At 34.1% G+C, this 20,106-nt stretch overlaps 1 pseudogene; it reads right to left on the bottom strand.

The window, feature by feature from the left end:
• Positions 1–7,962: 7,962 nt before the first annotated feature.
• Positions 7,963–9,287, bottom strand: LOC145005081 (uncharacterized; annotated as a pseudogene).
• Between the last annotated feature and the right edge of the window lie 10,819 nt (positions 9,288–20,106).

Here is a 20,106-nt window from a genome sequence, read left to right as displayed (position 1 = left end):
TGTATTGTTTTGAAAGGGAGTTAAATGTTGTATCCAACATCTAAATAAAAACGTTTTTTTTAGCTAGAACTAAAACTCTAAACCCTCTAATTTGCTCATAACTAATTTGGAAAAAGAAAATGGATTTGTTTTGTGGGATTATGGGAAAGGAGGGTATATGTGATGATTGTTGGGTAGAATTTTCATGTTGTGCAATTGTCTCCTTGCCATCCTAATATTTGAAATTCGTTCATCTACAAGGAGGTGCTTACTAAGCATGCATGAAAGCATATAGTAGGTTTTGTATATAATTTTAGGTTTAAAAAAAAAAAAAAAAAAAAAAAAAAAAACTATAAAGTTTTAACAAAAATCCAATCAAATCCTCTATCATCTTTTTCGCATTCTTTATTAAAGCTTATATTAAGTTTTGTATATAATTTTTATAGAGTTTTATAAGTGCAACAGTATATAAAAATATTTATCAACTATATGTTGGTCTTCATATTAAAATTCAATACAAAAAGTTATAGTGAACGATTAAAAGTGTTCATTAAAAACCAATAAACATCTTTCTATAACTCATAAAAAAACATGAAAATATACATAATGTAGGTGTCGAAGGAAATTATGAAGCTTACTAGAGTTCTAATAAGAAAAAACACATTCGAAATTGTAACACCGTAAATTTCAAGACAATTTTTTCATTTAAAATAATCATTTTATTCTTAGAAACACTTGTTCAAAAGCTCATTCATAGTCGAATTACAAAACATAACTCCATTTTCATTTGCATAGAAAACCAGGATCCTCCAAAATATGACTCTTTCTCTGGTGTGTACAATCAAGCCGGTGTCGTCCCGTGATACTGAAAGAAACCTGAAAAAAACATCACACAAAACACTGTAAGCACGAAGCTTAGTGAGTTCCCCAAAATACCACACATAGCACATATTAGCCACTTGAGGCTATAACTCTATGGGTCCGTGCACCCAAACTCTGTGAACCCTCAGGTTCTAACTCTAGGAACCTTCCGGTTCCAACTCTATAAACATGCACAACATAAATCACATAGAAGTAATGCAGTACAACACATCACGTACATATGACATACAAATACTCTGATCACATAACTCTGGTTACCTACTCGAGGTAAAGTACAGTGAGAAGACTCACCTGGCAAGCAGAAAGCAGATATCCCCACACTTAAATCTCGAACTCGCCACCGCTTAACACGTAAGGCAAATACTCTCATGAAATAACTCTTGAGACTAGAATCAATCCTCTCATGGCACCCTCTTAAGGGTAAAAGACTATTTTACCCCTCTCTTGGCCCAAAGGCCACATCGCTGACCAAACCCTAAAAGTCAACGGCCAACCCTTGGTCAAAATCAAAGTCCTCAGTCAAAGTCAACCCCTGACTGACCCTACTCGCCGAGTCAACCTTGTGACTCGTCGAGTTCCCATAATCAGAACTTCACTCAATCCGCGACCTAACTCGCCGAGTCACCCCGAGACTCGCCGAGTCCAACAACTCTGAGTCCACTCGCACACAACTCACCGAGTCATCCCTCGACTCACCGATTCTCGACTCAACCAGAGAATATCGGGACCCTTCGACAAGACTCGCCGAGTCCAAGAACAGATTCGCCGAGTCTAAGGCTATCATCAACCTACTCGCCTAGTTGTTCTTCCAACTCGCCGAGTCCCAGCTCATCTTCAAGCAACTCGTCGAGTACACCCATGTGACTCGCCGAGTACCACCGATCTGAATCCATTCAGAAGCATTCCAGGCCATGCAACTGCTCCAAAACGAGATATTACCTCTTAGAGATGCCCCAACTGCAATGTAATTCGAATCCAAGCAAAGCCCCTTGCTCCAAGCCTTCAATCTCCCAAAATTCCTTCAACAATTACTTCTCCAAGCTCCAATCCACTCAACAATGGTGCTTCTCTGCGATTTAGGGTTTTCTGGGGCTCAAGAGGTGATAAAGAGGCTGGGAGGAAAACATAATGATCTTTATATAAGGCTCAACCCCGAGAATTAGGGTTTTCTCGACTCAGCGCCTACTCGCCGAGTCCATTACACTGACTCGCCGAGTCGGCCACTTAACACGCGACCAAGTCGCGACTCTACTCGCCGAGTCCGCACATGGACTCGGCGAGTCACTCTTTCCCAATTTACTCTTTTATCCCTTCAACTCTACTCTTGATATTTCGGGATGTTACAATTCTCCCCCACTTAAATTAGGCTTCGTCCTCGAAGCCTACAACAACTCAACTCCGGAAATATTCCCACAACGTGCCACCTGGCCTTAATCGGACCAGGTCTCACAAGGCATACCCATCGAAACTCGAACACACTTTCCCTTTCCTTACGGTGTCCTGACCACTGTCTCGAACCGGGCACTGGATGTACCCTCTGATAACCACACTCAACGATCCGAGAATTACCCATGAAGCATCACTGTCCCAAATCTCAACAATCACTCGACCCATAAGGGTTAGAAGCCATGAACCATCGGTCCCCGATCCGAATCCCATTCTATCCAATCTGTGACGACGGAAAGACCCACTCTTCAATCCCAGAGTAACTCCCATGAGTCCTTTTCTTGCAATCACACACTTATGCCGCACCAACCTTCGCACTCTCGGATTAGGAAAACCCGTCACACTGACGACATCTCTAACATCCCCAGGAGAAACCACCACTACGCACACAGCCCTTGATCAGAATCAAGCTGGGAGTCCCAGACTCCATCCCTGCATCCATCCTGAGACTCTTGGCTCTACACCCGTGGAATCCCTTCCGCGTCCTCAGCAGACATCCCATCATGATGTCATTCCATACCACTGTCACAGACACAGTGTTCGACCACCATACTCCAAATCATCCATTCTCACTACTACCTCCACTTCTGCGAATCAACACTTTCCCCAGCAAATGAGGGTCCGACACCTCCTCCCATACAACAGCTCAAAGAGTGGCATGCCAATGCACTAATGATGGCTGTTGATATAGGATAACTCAACCAAGGATAAATACGTGCCGCAACTCCCTCCGCAATCTAATACACATGCCCGAAGCATGTCTTTGAGAGTTTGAATCATTCGCTCCCTCTGAGGTGCCCTTAGACATCATCATGATAAGCTCTAGCTCATTTCTCATATCCATCTTCGAGACTGAGCACCAGGTCAGCTTTTGACTCCACAGTTGAGCCTCCAAAGGTCACCCATATCATGATCCAAATATCCCACTAACTTCCTCCCCGTGACCACTATCCCGGCCCCGTGACACGCAAGTCACGAAATTCTCTTTTCCTTATGCGAGAAAATACAATCCAACTGAGGATCGTCTCAACTCTGATCTCTGGTTTCTGCTGCACATATCCCTTGCGCATCTCACCACATTTCCCGACAGAGACGGGGACCCCAGTCTCACCCCCGGTCCAACATCCAGGCTCCAAAAACTCAATACTAGGGCTACTCAAGCCCAAAACTCTTCCATATCATACACTGATCGGAGAACATTCCAAAATATGCTACATGCATATTCATAAAATAATATTTTACATTGATAGTTTATTTACATAAACTAGATACAAACCGACTATTTAGATTTTTATAATGTTTTACACATATTACATACTTTCCTAGGAATACAATACAAAAGTTATAATATTATCTATTCTACATCTTCTACTATTACAAAACTATACTAGATGCTTATCACTTGCATTAGTTTAACACTGAGAAGATAAGCAGGTGATGCTTAGTGAGTTTAATAACAGTTACAATATAACATTATGCCATATACATATCAATATGATAGAAGCATACAGGGACAATGAACAAGATAGACAAATGAGTATCATATGACAGACTTTCCATATCAATGAATAATCAGATTCAAAGATTTAAATTCAATGAGACATAACAATTTCAACACTTGGTATACATCAATAAGACTTCAGCCCAAGTGGTGTAGAAAATATGATTTCAAAATATCATTTCACTAGAATACACAGGCTTTCAGCCATGTCTTTGTATTCTACTATGCCAAAGTGATACTTATGTCATACACTTCATGACCAAATGCTACATACCAGTACCCAAGTGATGCTTATGTCATACACTTCGTGACCTATGACCTAAGGTATAGCTCATTATCATAATAACATGGGAAATCACATTGAACATATAACACATAACATACAATTATCCCAATATTGAACTCATCGTGAAATAACTAGGGAGTAAATGATAACTTAGACAGCACTTCGGCTCTAAATATGACTTTCTGTGACGAAACCGGAGATTTTAGTTGAAAACTGGTCTTACTCGGGCAGAGTTTTGGCTAGAAAATATAATTTTCTCAGGAATTTCGGAGTGTTGGAAATTGCTTCGGGTGTCGGGTATGATACTGAGACTTCGGAGGTGTAAGAGGACCTTGAGAGAGGCTATAGGGTAAAAGAGAGTGAGAATTTTTAACTTAAAACACGACAGCCTCACATCCCTTTTATATCTGGTCGAAGCCTCGGAGTACCCTGGGCGTACTTCGGTACATTGGGTGTACGCAGCGTGGCAGCTGCTCGGTTCCCGGGTCTCGGACGTGGCTGTCTTATCCGATATGTGTGCCTCGTGCGAAGAAAGAAGGACATGGCCGACTACGGGTCGCATAATTGCAAAGTACGTTGGGCGTACAAAACAAAGTACGCTAGGGGTACTCTCCGGATAAGACTTTGAATTTTCATTTATTTTTATTTAAAAACTTCAAAAATTCATATATTTTGCGTACGAGCTCCGTTTTTTACTTTCTTTATATCCAGATGTATGTGAGATTATACTCTGCAACTTTCGTTTAGATTCCATCGGTTAATTTTGACTTTATTTTTAATGTTATATTTTTAACGGACCGGGACATGAAAAGTCTATTAAAAATTCATAATTTCTTCATCCGATGTTCGTTTTCGTCTGTTTTTTTTTTACCGTTGTACTACTATTGACGAAACCTTCGATTCTCATTTAGGTTGCATCGCTAAAAATTACTCGATATTTATTTCGAATTTTTAGTTGTCTACTGTCATACCGAAAATTAGAATAATCATAACTTCCTCATACGAAGTTAGATTTGGACGTTCTTTTTATGAAAATTCTCGGTTTAATGAATACTACAACTTTTATTTAGATCATATAGGCTAAAAAGTTGTTTATCAAAAACTCACTTTTTACGTCATACGAAGTCTTGCTGGTTCTGTCGCAAAACTTCAAATAGTCATAACTTCTTCGTTATAACTCGGATTTCGATGAGGTTTTTGCCTAAATGTTTCTAACGAGATTCTCTACGAATTTCAATAATAAAATTTTACTTATTTAAAGTTTTATATTTTTGTTAAATTTCAATATTAGATTGGAATCCTATAAGACTTTCAATATTTTCCGAGTTATTCTAAATATTATTTTACTTTATTTCTAGTAAAAAGCTATCTGTTAGAACTCAATACTCAATATCACATCATATTTCATAATATTTTTCATTACAAAACATGATTTCAAAACGTGTGTGTGTGTGTATATATATATATATATATATATATATATATATATATATATATATATATATATATATATATATATATATATATATATGAAGACTCAAAAATAAGTGAGGTCTGCAACATATATTTAATTAATATGAAGTCAATTTTGTTGGTTATATACCTAATATTATTTACATATATGACATCCATATATATATATATAAGTTGGATCGAGTGAATACTTAAAAATAAGTGAGGTCTGCGACATATTAGTTTTTTTAAAAAAAAACATTGAACATATTATGATCCAAATTGTGATAATTAAAAATATATATTTATGAATTAAAAAGAACTTTTGATTCAACTTGTTTATGACCCTTAATTTGTTATAATCTAGAAACATTTAGACTCAAATATTTTATAATCCTTAATTATATCTTTTTTTATTCAAAATTAAATGATTCTAAATAGGGATGAACATTAGAACCGCCGGAACCGGAACCGGACGAACCGGAACCGGAACCGAAATTGGTAATTAGGTCCAGTTACCGGTTCTTCGTTTTTATGAAAACCGGTCCCGATTCAAAAAACCGGAACCGGTTTAACATTTTTTCCGTTTTTTAAAATGCGCATAACTCACTCATATGAAATCAGAATTATTTGATTTTTTTTTCCAACATGTAATTTGGAGTTTGTAATTCATTTTTGACTATACACACATATGTTTTGGTTAGATATTGAATCGGATACAAGCCCCGGAAGAAAGAATATTGATGTTGCGTTTTTTCTATTTCATCATTTTTTTTTTTTTGAATCTGTCTCATTTTTTTAAATGAGCATAATTCATACATATGACGTCGAAATTACTTAATTTTTTTCCAGCATGTAATTTGATGTTTATAGTTCATTTTAGACTATAAAAACACTTAATTTGGTTAGATAGACCCCGAAAGACAACATATCAATGCTGCGTATTTTCTGTTTTAACATTTTTTTGGAATCTGTCCGGCTTTTAAAATGCACATAACTCACTCATATGAAGTCAGAATTACTTAATTCTTTTTCCATCGTGTAATTTAGTGTTTGTACTTCAATTTAGAATGTAAAAAGCCTTAATTTTGTTAAGTATTGAATCATTTACAAGCTCCGGAAGATAGCATATCATCTATAATATTTCAACTGGTTCTAATTTGAAAAATAACCGAAAAATCGGGACCGGAACTGGAACCGGCGCTAGAACCGGCGGTCCGGTTCCCGGTTCTTATAATATAGGAAAACTGGTTTCGGTTCCGAACCGGTCCGGTTCTAAAGCTCATCCCTAATTCTAAATATAGACAAAATTGCAAAAATGTTCCTTGTGGTTGTCAAATATATATAGTTTTGATCCAAAAACATTTGACGGTGCATCACTGGTCAAATTTTGGATACCTTATGCATTTTTGGTTCTTATGTCGTTAACTTTAAAAGTTTAACTGTTAACTTTTTTTTTAAAATGATAATTTTACCTTCAGAGACGATTTATGCAACTGTATTTTTTTTACCAAACTAGAAGTACCAATTTGCATCTCTTCTTTTAAGTGCTATTTAATTATTATACATTAATTATTATTATTCTATATTTTATATTAGATTCATTTTTTAATTGAATTATTATATCTTAATAAATATTGTTTTTAATATATAATATTTATATACTAATAAATATTTTTATTGGCTTATTAATTTCTTTTAATTATATGTTTTTAATTTATTTTCATTAGATTAATTATTTTTTACTGAATTTCTATATATTGATAAAATATTATGTTTAATATATGATATGTATATATTAATAAATATTTTATAACCGATTATTAATTTCTTCTAATTAATTCTGTTTTATTTTTTATTTTTTATTGAATTAGTTTTTTTATTGGATGAGTATGTATTAATAAATATTACTTTATTAGATTATTAATTTCTTATAGTCACTTATTTTTAATTTCTTTTTTATTTGATTAATTATTTTTTATTAGATTATAATATTCTATTACTCTTTCAGTTCCAAAGTTATTGTCCGCAAACAAAAAAGCGAACAGATTATGGAATCATTAAGACTATCCCCATCAGCAACCCAACCCAATCCAACTTTTTAATAAAAAAAAACTAATTCTTCTCTCTATCACTTATACAATCCAACCCAATCCAATTTTTCACACCCATTAGCAATCCAACCAAAACTTATTTTTCCTTAGAAAATATAATTTATTTTACTAAAAAATACTAGAAATATTAAAATTAAATATTTTATTTTGAAACAAATAAATTATTTATTTTAAGCATGAAATTATAAAATGAAAAACAAAAAAAAACTAGATAAAAAAGTGTTTTACATTCATGAAAAATACTTAATAAAATAGATAAAATAAGTTACAAATACTGAAGATGCAAACTACATAATTATTCTTCAATGGTGAATTTTTTTTTTCCATATACGCTCAATCAAATCGTCTTTTAGAGTGTTATGAGCATCTCTATTGTGAACTTGTACCCTGTTGGTCATATAACTGGATAGATCTGCAATTCGTTGAGTCGAGTATTCAAATGATTGTTTGGGTTCTGTTGTTATAAATTCGGATGGATCATAATAATGAAGGTATGTGTTCCGTTCATCCTCAACTGTCATATTATGAATGATGTTACATGCAATCATAATTTTACCCATCATATCTTTGTCACACACAAGACAAGGGCGATAAAGAATTGCAAAACGAGCTTGTAAAACTCCAAATGCTCATTCAACATCTTTTCTAGCAGCCTCTTGATGTTCAACGAACAACTTTTGTTTTCGAAGTTATGGAGAATTTATTGACTTGACAAAGGCAGCCCATGAAGGATGTATGTCATCAGTGAGATAATAAGCCATATGATTTTCTCGATCATTCACAGTGTAACTCACCTTTAGTGCTCGACTTGCCAAGACATCATCAAAAAGAGGAGATTGTTGGAGGACGTTAATATCATCGAATGAACCCGATGTTCCGAAGAATGTATGTCATATCCATAAGTCATACGATGCAACATCTTCCAAAATTATTGTTGTCTTACCACTTCTACCTACATATTGTCCAGCCTAAGCGGTCGGAAAATTTTACCATTCCCAGTGCATGCAGTTAATATATATTGCCTACCATACCTGGAAATCCACATTCTTTTCTAACATGGAGCAGTCATTCCAAACCATCTTGATTGGGGTGTCTAAGGTACTCTTCACGAAAGCATGAAATAACACCTTCCACAAACTTTACGAGAGCATCCCTTGTTACATTCTCACTCATTCTCAAATATTCATCATGTGCATCTGTTGATGTCCCATATGCCAACACCCGCATAGCTCCGGTACATTTTTTGTAATGGTGAAAGACCTTGTCTGCCTGTGGCATCACGTCTTTGTTGAAAATATCGGTCATTGGCTGCAACAGCTTCCACTATATGGAGAAATAGTGGTTTTCGCATTCGAAATCTACCTCAAAGATTTTCTTCACCATACATTGGGTTGTCAACAAAGTAGTCTTTCATCATACGTGCCTCACCCTGCTCACGTTCCCAATCACAATACCTCATTCTTGCTCTTGGGTGGTCTCTTATGCTCATATTTAGTATGCTTATGAGTAACTCACTCATGATAACTTCAAGTTGTCGATTTTGTTGAACAACTCGTGCTTCCCATTCATCATATTCATTCACATTCGATGAATCGAAACCATCTGATAAGTTTGCATTATGAGACATTTTTCAAATATATTAGAAATGATGAGTGAAATGAAGAGTTAAATGTGGATATGAAAGTATGTAATGGTTATACTCTAATTATATAGGAAGAATATTGATTTTTTGTTATTAAATGTTAAACAAAGATAATGTTAAAATAGTTTATCTAGATAAAATCCGAAGATCCAAATAAAAGATGACACATCATATAATCTTATATTCATAAGACAATGACATATTTTTTAGATGATAAGATTATATTGAAAAGAAGTGGTGTATCTGAAAGATGATAATGACAACCTTGCATTCAATAAAGATGATAATAACAACTTTGCATTCAATAAGATGATAATGACAACTCTGCATTCAGTAAAAGCATATAATATATACTAAAAATACATTAAAAGCATGAAATACAAATACATAATAAAATATCTTACAAAAACATTAAAAACATGAGGTAAAAATACATAATAAAACATCTTACAAATACATTAAAAGCATATTGAAAATAAAACATACACTAAACTATAATTAGTTTCCATAAAACTTAGACATTAGAAAACGTTTCATGTTTTCTTCTTCAGGTGAAAATTGCTCCTTTTGTAGTAGTGTGTTCAAATGCAAGATTTGCATCTTTATTAGCTCCCTTTCATCCGTTTTTTGCTCCCTTTGTTGATCCAAGTCAAGTCTTTTTTTCATTACTTCTACTTCACTATCTTTACTAAGCCTCATCGCACGAAGTTCTGCAACAACTTCATTAGAAGACTTACCTTTTTTATTTTCTTTTAGCTGCATCTCTACCTGTTGGACGTTTAATTGTTGAACCACCAATACTTGCCCCTTCTATGTTGGATTGGACACAATAGTCTCCTTATTCAGTAGACCTTGATCTTTTTGTGCTACCACCACTTTCTTGATCACCCACTTCATATTCAGGATGTGATCGTGTTGCGTCATGATCTAGCTGTAGATCCCATTTTCGATGCTTACACATAACCCCATTAAAAACAATCGTGTCATTGAAGTTGCTTCCACTTGTCTCATATAACTTATGAGTGTAACACCCATAAAATTCATGCCAATTTAAAACTTTTCAAAACATTTAAAACCAACAGTTATTACAGATTTGTTTTCAAAATAGTCTATATCAGAGTTTTCCCAAAAACATAAACAAAACATAAGGAGCTGTACGATCATGCCTTCGCCTTGCCGTGATCCCCTGATGTACCTGAAACAGCAAACTAGAACTATAAGCCCGATAGCTTAGTGAGTTCCCCAAAATACGGATACACTGCACATAACACATATACAAATAACAGGATATACTGGGTACACAGCTTTACAAACTGTATTACCCCCTGGGCCCACAGTGTGAGTCTGGATTGCCTTCCGGGCCCACATCTCACATCTGGATTGCCATCGAGCCCACATTATGAGTCTCCCTCAGCTCGTATCTGGAATGCTCCCGGTTTTGTTGGTTACCGCACGGAGCAGTATCACCTCAACCCGTCTCACATAATATGTTGACATATAACATAACTAATGTACATATAGATAATCACATGATACTACAGGTAGTCCTACAGATCTAACTAACTGGCATAGAAACTAACATGCAATAATAACTTATACTCAACATACTACTAACTACTAGGAAATCATATTCAATAGGCCGACCTTGGTGCCTTAGACCCCTTAGTATAGTGAGGATAACTCACCTCGCAACTGTCGACTTGAAAGATAAGCTCAAACTCTCGGATCACCGCCACAAACTCCACCACCTATATTCGCCACACAACCATGTACATAAATTCTCAAAATGCCCCAAAATCCCAATAGTCAACCCTTGGTCAAAGTCAAAGACAACTATCAAGGTCAACAGTCCATATTTACCTAAACTCGTCGAGTACAACCAACCACTCGTCGAGTTCCTTGCATAACTCGCCAACTTGCTGAGTCACTTGAGTGACTCTTCGAGTTCCTAATGTTTGTGGCCGTGAACTCCTTGTCCAACTTGTTGAGTTTCCCTTGCAACTCACCAAGTTCATGCATGTTCAAATGTTGGGAAAACCTTAGATGACTTGCCAAGTCACTCTACTAACTCGCCGAGTCTACGGCAATCTTCATCGGACTCGCCTAGTTGACCATGCAACTCGCCCAGTCCCTTCAATCCCTCATCCAAGCAGATGCTTTTTAGTTGTGCTAAGGTTCCATATTGCAGATCTAAATCCCCAAGGCATGTTTATCATGTAAAGTTGCAAACTTTGCGTGCGTGCAAGGCTCTAGAGATTCTAAAGGACAAATCCAAGCTTGTAATGGAGTTTTACACCTTATGAGAGTCTCATTCTTGCAAAAGCTAGAAGCTTTATGCGCTTAAAGACCTAATAGAGTTCAGATTTGAAGTTGCAACTTCAAATCTTAGCTCAAACACAAGAAAGGCTTCCTAATATGCTAGAAAGCCCTAAAATCCACCCAAATGAGATCTAGAATGAAATGAGGTCAAGATAACGACTTCATACCTTCCAAAGGATGCCAAATGAGGTAGATCTCTGATTCCCACACATTCCTTGCTTCTAGTCACTTGTTCTCCAAGCTTTTCTCACCAAAAATCCTCTTCAAAAGCTTGACCACACAAATGGAGCACACTCACATGAATTAGGGTTTATGGAATATCAAGAGGTTGTAAGGGGAGGCTGAGGAGGCCAATGATCCTTTAAATAGGGTGCAAAACCCCGGAAATTAGTGTTTCATCCTCCAGCTCCTACCCGTCAAGTCACTTCTTGGACTCATCGAGTAGGTCACTTAAACACATGGACCGACCCGCTTCTACTCGACGAGTCAGGGCAACCAACTCATCAAGTAGACCTTGAAATCAAGAAAATCTTATAACCAAAAATCAATACTTGAGAATCGCGGCGTTACAATGAGCTTCATACTCATTCCACTTCTTCTTTTTCTCTATGCTTCTTGATAAACACCAACCTATTTTCCAGCACTTTCATTAAGCAGTTTATAATGACCTTTCATTTGAGCTATGTTCATATTACCAATCTTTCCTAGGTTTTCTGCTTGATTTGCATCATATCGATCCTTCACTTGTGCCTATATTGATGTTTTCTTTTGGTTTTTTCCACGACGGTTATCTTCACTAACGATGAAATATGTTGATATTAAAACGATATCTTCATCAGCATCCCATTTATCGTCTCTTGGGTTTTTTCCGGTATTTTGTGATGTTTGAATATTTTCAATGACAGGTAATTGATTGAGATTTGGGAAAAATTGAGAGGTTTCATAATGTTGAAAGTTTTGATAATCTTGAGAATCATCAAGATTTAAAACAAAATTTGGATTCGTGGTATCAAAGAAATAAAAAGGTTTAAAAATGAAGAGTTAAGATTAGATATGAACTATATCAATATTATACTCTATTTATAGAGAAAAAAATCATGAATTTTAGTATTTTTAATTTTTTTTTATTAAGACAATGTTGGATTTTTAAAGATAATAACACTTATCTAAAAAAATTATACAACTCCCATTTCATTGTTAAACACGTGGCAAGAAAATGTATGGTGAACTTTTGTGAACCTGGGTCGTCCATGTGGCCTAGGCCACATATATTAATTTTTTTTTTCAATTAAAATGTGTGATCCGCTCTTCCATGTGCACCGATGCGGGTAGTCTAATTATCATTAACTTTATACAAGAAATTGTCGGTTTTGTCGTTAATTTGCATTTAATGTTTCATTAAATGCTTAGTTGGTTTAGTAATAATGAGGGAGTATTTTGGTAAAAATATTATTTATTTTTAGAAATTGACTATTATTTTTAAACAAAACAAAAAGAAAAACTGGATTATAATTTTGGGACGGAGTGAGTAAATATTATCTTAAATATATAATATTTATATATTAAAAAGTATTATTTTATTGCATTCCTAGTTGTTTAATTATTTTGTTTTAAGTGTTTTTGTCTGTTTTCTTTTTATTTTAAATAGAAAACTCAAAAAAATCTCATTTGCCTCATATCTTCTAATTTATTTTAAATATTTGAAACATAATATATTTTAGATAACACCACTATAACACCCATAAGTTAATACTCGTGTTCAATTGATCACCTTACCTTTCATGTTAAAGTTATGATTTTTAATTCCTATCATTAAGTTATGTGTAGTTGAGATGACCAATCTAATTACATTAACTTGAATCTTAATTAGTTTATGACCATTAACCTATTAGAACTAGAGATTTACCATATCGTAGGGTTAGGTAATATTAATTGGTGACTTTGACTATGTTAAACAGTATTAGATATCCATGCTATGCTTCTATTGATTGCATGACCATTGACAAGAAATTGCTAAATCATATCATTCATGATTCCAATATATTTAATTAATTATGTTTTTACAACTTGCATGACTATTGAGTTAGTTGTTCATTAATTATTAGTACTAGGAAATCCGACCAAGATAACGAGTCATATTACAATTCGGTAATCAACTCATTAATCTATTGCACTTCTAATAAATCAAACATATAAATTTTAGGAATTCGTATTCTACTGGAAGTATTTCTTATCTATTGTTTTCATTTAGTTCTTTAGTTCTGTGTGATTAATTGAACATTAAAACTAGTTTAATTTAGTTTAAATATGAATCTTTTTTTTTTACTTCACTGTTATGAATTTATTTAACTCTTGAATTATTTGAACTAAACCATCTAGTTTTCTGAGTTCGACACAATTTCTTACCATAACTATATTACTTAACGACTAGGTACATTGCTTATTTGTGTTTAAGACTAGCTGAGATCTGATATGACTTTATAAATAAAAAAAGCTAGTGCAAATAAAACACATCAAAGCCATTATTCGTGTTGGTTCCGTTCGTTTACAACCCTATATCAATGTTATATAGTAAAATAATATTTGTTAATATATAATAATCCAATAAAAAAATAATCCAATAGAAAAAATTAAAAAAAACAAGAATTAATTAAAAGATTTAATGCATAATAATTAAATAGAATTAAAAATGAGAGACGTAGAAATGATCCTTGTAGTTTTATAAAAAGACAGTCATTTTAAAAAAGTTCATAGCCAAGTTGTTAATGTTAAGACAAAATTGCAAGAATGGTCCCTGTGATATGTCCACAAATACTACTTTGGGTCAAACAAGTTTGAACTAGCACCAATTGTCCAAAAGTTTTTATTTTTTGGTCCAAAACAGTTTAGAAAATCTAAAAATGATGAATTTGCCATTTTCCATTTATTTTTTTCTTTTTATTTTTTTTATTTAATTATTTTCTAACTAAAAAAATATAAAAATAAAAGAAGATTTTCTCTCTCTCTCTCTCCCTCTCTCACACACACACATCATTTTTGTTTCAATTCCAAAGAAACCCATATCTAAAAAGCATGTTTACGGTGTTTTAATTTTTTTCAAGAAACATAAATCAATCATCCTTCTATGTTGTAGAAACAAAAATCATGAAACCTATTAAATAATAAAACCTTAACGTTACAAACACATTAAATTTTTAGAACCAAATCAAATTCAAAAACCCATTTGATAAGAGGTTTGTTTTTGTCAAGAAAAAACTACAAATTAAATCCAAACACACAAAACACGATTAAACCCAAAAAAAGGTTTCCAATTAAGCCCTGATATTCGACTACCTCCTCAACAATCAAACTCAATCAAACCCAAATTTGATTATTCTGAAGATCAGAAATTTAGGGATGAAGAGAGTGGTATAACTATCTTGAAGACCCAAAATCAACTACCTACTTTATAATCAAACCCAACAGAAGGGAAAAAATGTGTTTCAGACAATTGAAAAAGGATTAAGCTTCTTCAGCTCTTCATTTCTTGTAGATTACATTAATAGAACACAATATGATATGGCTTAGAGTTGCGATGAATGTATGGGGAACGGTGGTGATTCTTGCGTCAACAAGTCTAGGATGACAAGGGGAATGCGGTGGTCGGGAGATGTAACCCATATCGACGTTGCTAGGGTTTCCAAGGGGTGGTGTCGTTGTCGAAATCGATGTTGGGTTATAATGACGCATTCTTCTCATCGGAGAAGACGAATCAATCTTGGTCCATCCACCGACTTCGTCTTCCTCTACCAAAACAACCACCACCCTAGCTCCTATCTATAAACCATTAGTGGCTATCGATCACCACCTTCACAACCCTTCACAGTCTCCCTCCGGTCGTGTAGCACTACTAAACACACATCCCTTCACCCCCTGTTCCGAAAAATCAACCTCGGGTGTCTTCCCCTCGATTTCTAGCCATTAAACGCCCCGTCTATAAACCCTAGCCGCCAAGAAACCCTAACTTTCAGATCTCGATCTCCTTTTTCTCGTTGTCGGCTATGGGGGTTCAAATGAAAGGCGGGAACGATCGAAGCGGGTGTTTGGGGTAGTGCTACCTGATCGGTAGGAGGCGGAGGGGCAACCTAGGCCGGCGACAGTCGCCGATTTATTCTTCTTTGGCTGGTGGTAAGCAAGAAACGAGAGAGAGAGAGAGAGAGAGAGAGAGAGAGAGAGAGAGAGAGAGAGAGAGAGAAGACAGAAAGAGAGAAAAAAATATTTCTTTTATTTTTTATATTTTTTTTAGTTAGAAAATAAATAAATAACAAAAAAAAAGCAAAAAAACAAGTGGAAAAAGGCAAATCCATCATTTTTAGATTTTTTTTAAACTGTTTTGGACCAAAGTAGCAACAAAATGAAAACTTTAGGACTATTGATGCTAGTCCAAACATGTTTGGCCAAAAATACCATTTTTGGACATACCACAGAGATCATTCTTACAATTTTGTCTAAAGTTAATGCAATACGGGAATAGTGACCAAAACTGGACTATTGATGTACCACCAAAAGTTTTTAGACCAAAACCACATATTTTTAACAACCACAAGGACCTTTTTTTTTTTTTTTTTTTTGCAATTTTGTCAAGATATTAATTTCATTGATAGTTTCCATGATTATGCATTTGAGATAGTATAAGTTTCCTCCATATAGTTTATATATTGAATATATACTCTAATAAATAAATGTTTTTTTTGTCATATGTCTCACTTTCATTTAATTTGCAAAATATCATTTTGTAGTTATTTTGAATTAATTTCTTTTTCACATGTTATTTTATGGGGTTTTCTATTTTACTAAATTCCATATAATATTTTAATGTAATAGTTATAATAAATATACTAATAAATGAATATCAATTTCATTAATAAACTTATCTTCTTATTTCGAAATTCCCAAATTAAAACTTATTACTTTATTTTGTTTATTTATTTAAATTTAAAAGATAAAAAAAATCAATTTTAATAATTCATTATTTTTTTATTTTTTTTTTATAAATCCAAAGTTCTTAAATATCTAGATTTTTATGTATATATTTTTTAATTAAATAATATAATATATGAGTCTTACAACTAGTTTATTAATAAATAAAAACCAAACAGTGAACAATAAATAATTAAACATACCTGGGTTGTGATCAAAATTCAAACATATTATCACTTGACGATCTTAAAATTCATTTTTGTGTTTGAAGTTTGACTTTAGCCTATCTATTTGTGGATCACGGATATATATGTTTTTAAAATTGCACTGCAACACATAGTACTAAACCATACATCGTATATTTTAAAACTTTTACGATGTGGTTTGTAGTTTGTAATTGTTTTATGTATGTGATGCAATTTATAGTTTTTGGTTCAAAGGCACCACAAACATCCTTATAGTAGCTTTACTGAAAGTAATATGCTTCAATTCAATCTTAACTTTTGTAATGTGTCGACTATTATTGTGTTATTGTTTATAACTTGAAATGGTGCAGTGCGACTATTTCATGTGTGATGAGTTGGATGAACAACTGTTGGTTGGGCTGGACCTGCAATGGGCTGATGGCTAAATTAATAAAGGCGGAAGATTAAGGGATTTGAAGTGTAACAAAATGCAAACTCAAGCTTAAGCCCATTGGAGATTTGTTTTATAACTTTTAATCAAATCGAACATATATAAAGGGTCTTGTCGCATCCCAAATTCAAATCATTATAAACGATTTGATTAAAAAATATATATTCATAACACTTTTCGATGAGAAACATGATTTGAAAAATAAGACAATTTAAAAACTCATTGCGTAGAAATTTCTAAGATGTTTGTTTTACTAGCAAGTTCATTGGATGGAGGATGTTGACAATGACTTCAAGATTTGGGTTGTCGGTACTGCTAGTGGTTCGATAGTAATTCGATTTCGGATACGAAACGGTCAAGCACAATTTACAGGTTATTAAACTTGTGAGTTTGGTTGGCTTTTGCTGGCCTTTTTTAGAAGAACATAAAAATACTTTATCATTTTATCCATTTATATATTATATATAATTTTTTTTTATATATTTAAGATTGAAAATATACTTTTTTTTTTCATATATTTATCCATTTTCCAATAATATCAAATTCGATAAAAAATATACTTTTCTTCGTCAAGTTTACAGTGTGAATTTGTGCAGATTCACAATGTAAACCTGAATTCTCACGGTGAATCCGAAAAATATATAATTTATTTTTTTAGTTCATAATGTGAAGTTATGAATTTAGATATTTTTAGTTATTTTTTCAAAAAACAAAAAATCTTAAAACTTGAAAAAAATATTTGGTTCCTGTATAACAATTTTATAACGGTTCTCCATTGAATTTTCCATATATATATATATATATATATATATATATATATATATATATATATATATATATATATATATATATATATATATATATATATATATATATAAACTAATTTTATTGTACAAACCTAAGAACTAGTTTCATCTATTAGATCATTATTTATCTTAAAGTCCACTAATGTGGATTGATTCGTGTCGAAGGGTGTAACGCCCGTGTTTCGAGGCTAAACATTAATGCGATGATGTAATAGTTAGGGTCAATAAATGTAAATACTTGTTTATAATGATATAATAAATTAAAAATGAAAATAAGCATCGAAAATAAAATGTTAGATAAACTCATATCTATGAAAAAAAATTTAGTGGTCATGACAAGGATTCTAAAGATATAAAGAACGCCGAAATCTGAGTTACAATGAAAAAGTTATGACCTGTCGAATTTCACAACAAAACCAGCACGACATTGCGTGTCGTAAAAAGTGAGTTTACGATAAAGTGATTTTAGCCTTAGTGATCTAAACAAAAGTCGTAGCATACATTAAGCCAATAGTGTACATAAAAAAACGCCCAAATCTGACTTCGTATGAGGGAGTTATGAATTTTCTAAGATTTGGCTTAGTAATATGCAGTCCAGAGTTCGAATAACAGATCAACCCAATTTTGGCCGACACAACCTAAAGAGAATCGAAGATCTCGTTGATAGTAGCTCAACGGTAAAAAGACAGATGAAAACGGACGTCGGATGAAGAAGTTATGGATTTTGAACGGACTTTTCCTGTCCCGACCTGTTAAAAATATAACTTTAAAAATAGAGTTAAAATTAGCCGATGAAGTCTAATTGAAAGTTGTAGAGTACGAACCCACCTACGCGTGGACATAAAGAATGTCGAAAACGGAGCCCGTATGCGCAAGTTATGAAAATTTGAAGTCGGGATGGAAAAATGCGAGTTGGAGGCGACGGGTACGCCTAGCGTACCTTCGGACGCCTCTCATCCAAAGTACGCCCTGCGTGCGAGAAGTGATCGCACCGCAGTCTTCTTTCCTTATGCAGTCCTGAAGCAGCTACAATGCACCACCGAAGATCGGACACGTGCCCCTTACGCGCAGCGTACCACCGAGGGTACACCCAGCGTACTGCGAGGCTTCGACCTATAGAAGGGGAGCGAAGGTAGCCAAATTTCTCACACTTTTTACACCTTCTTTCTCTCTCTACTCACTCGAGCCTCTCTAAACCACCCCGAAGCCTAGGAAACCTCCTTAGCACTAGAAGAAAGCCCAGAGCATCTGAAGGCTCCAAGAAAAAGAGTTTATATAAATTATGTGCATCACCACCTTATCAAGTGAGTACATAATCAATTTCATCTTACACATAGATATGAAGTATTTTATATAAATTATGTGCTATGTGTGTATATTATATGTTTACCTGAGATCTACGCTGGATGAAAGATGTGAACTTTTTCTTTTTAGATCTAGACTTTTCTCTTCAGATCTAAACTGTAAATATATATATATATATATATATATATATATATATATATATATATATATATAGACACACACACACACACACACACTTTGAGATCTATACTGGATGAAAGATTTAAACTTCGTTTTTCAGATCTGAACTGTATGTGTATTTTATATCTACAAATATGTTGGGTAAAACATAGGTAGATGAAATAGTTGGTGTGTGATAAAATGATGACATGCCTCGACGTTGATGATGTTCCAGTCATCTAGCGGAGTATATATGACGACCGTGAATTTTTGTAGACAATCCAGTGGAACGCTAGCAGGCTCGCAACCTGTAGGTGTATGTGAACAATGTGTTCACCAGTATACTCCATCCCCCTCATGGTTTCCTTATGGACATTTATGGCCGATGAATCCCCTCAGCAGTAGTGTTCACCCCGATGACGATCCTTAGGCTAGGTGCCTTTTATTAGATGCTTTAGGGACGTAAAGTGAGGATAACGAGAATAGGTAATCGGGTTTGTTTGGTTTGATGAAGTTAATAAAATTATTTATTGTGGGTTGAAAACCTTATGTGCTCACCAAGATCCCAAGCCTGACCCACTCAATTTCTTGTCATACAGCTAGTGGCAAGAGCATCGTTG

Source organism: Lactuca saligna, chromosome 1 (assembly GCF_052625555.1).
Source record: "Lactuca saligna cultivar CGN05327 chromosome 1, ASM5262555v1, whole genome shotgun sequence".
NCBI classification, from domain to species: Eukaryota; Viridiplantae; Streptophyta; class Magnoliopsida; order Asterales; family Asteraceae; genus Lactuca; species Lactuca saligna.
Note: the sequence above shows the minus strand (reverse complement) of the source record. Positions and strands in the feature narration are given on the sequence as shown.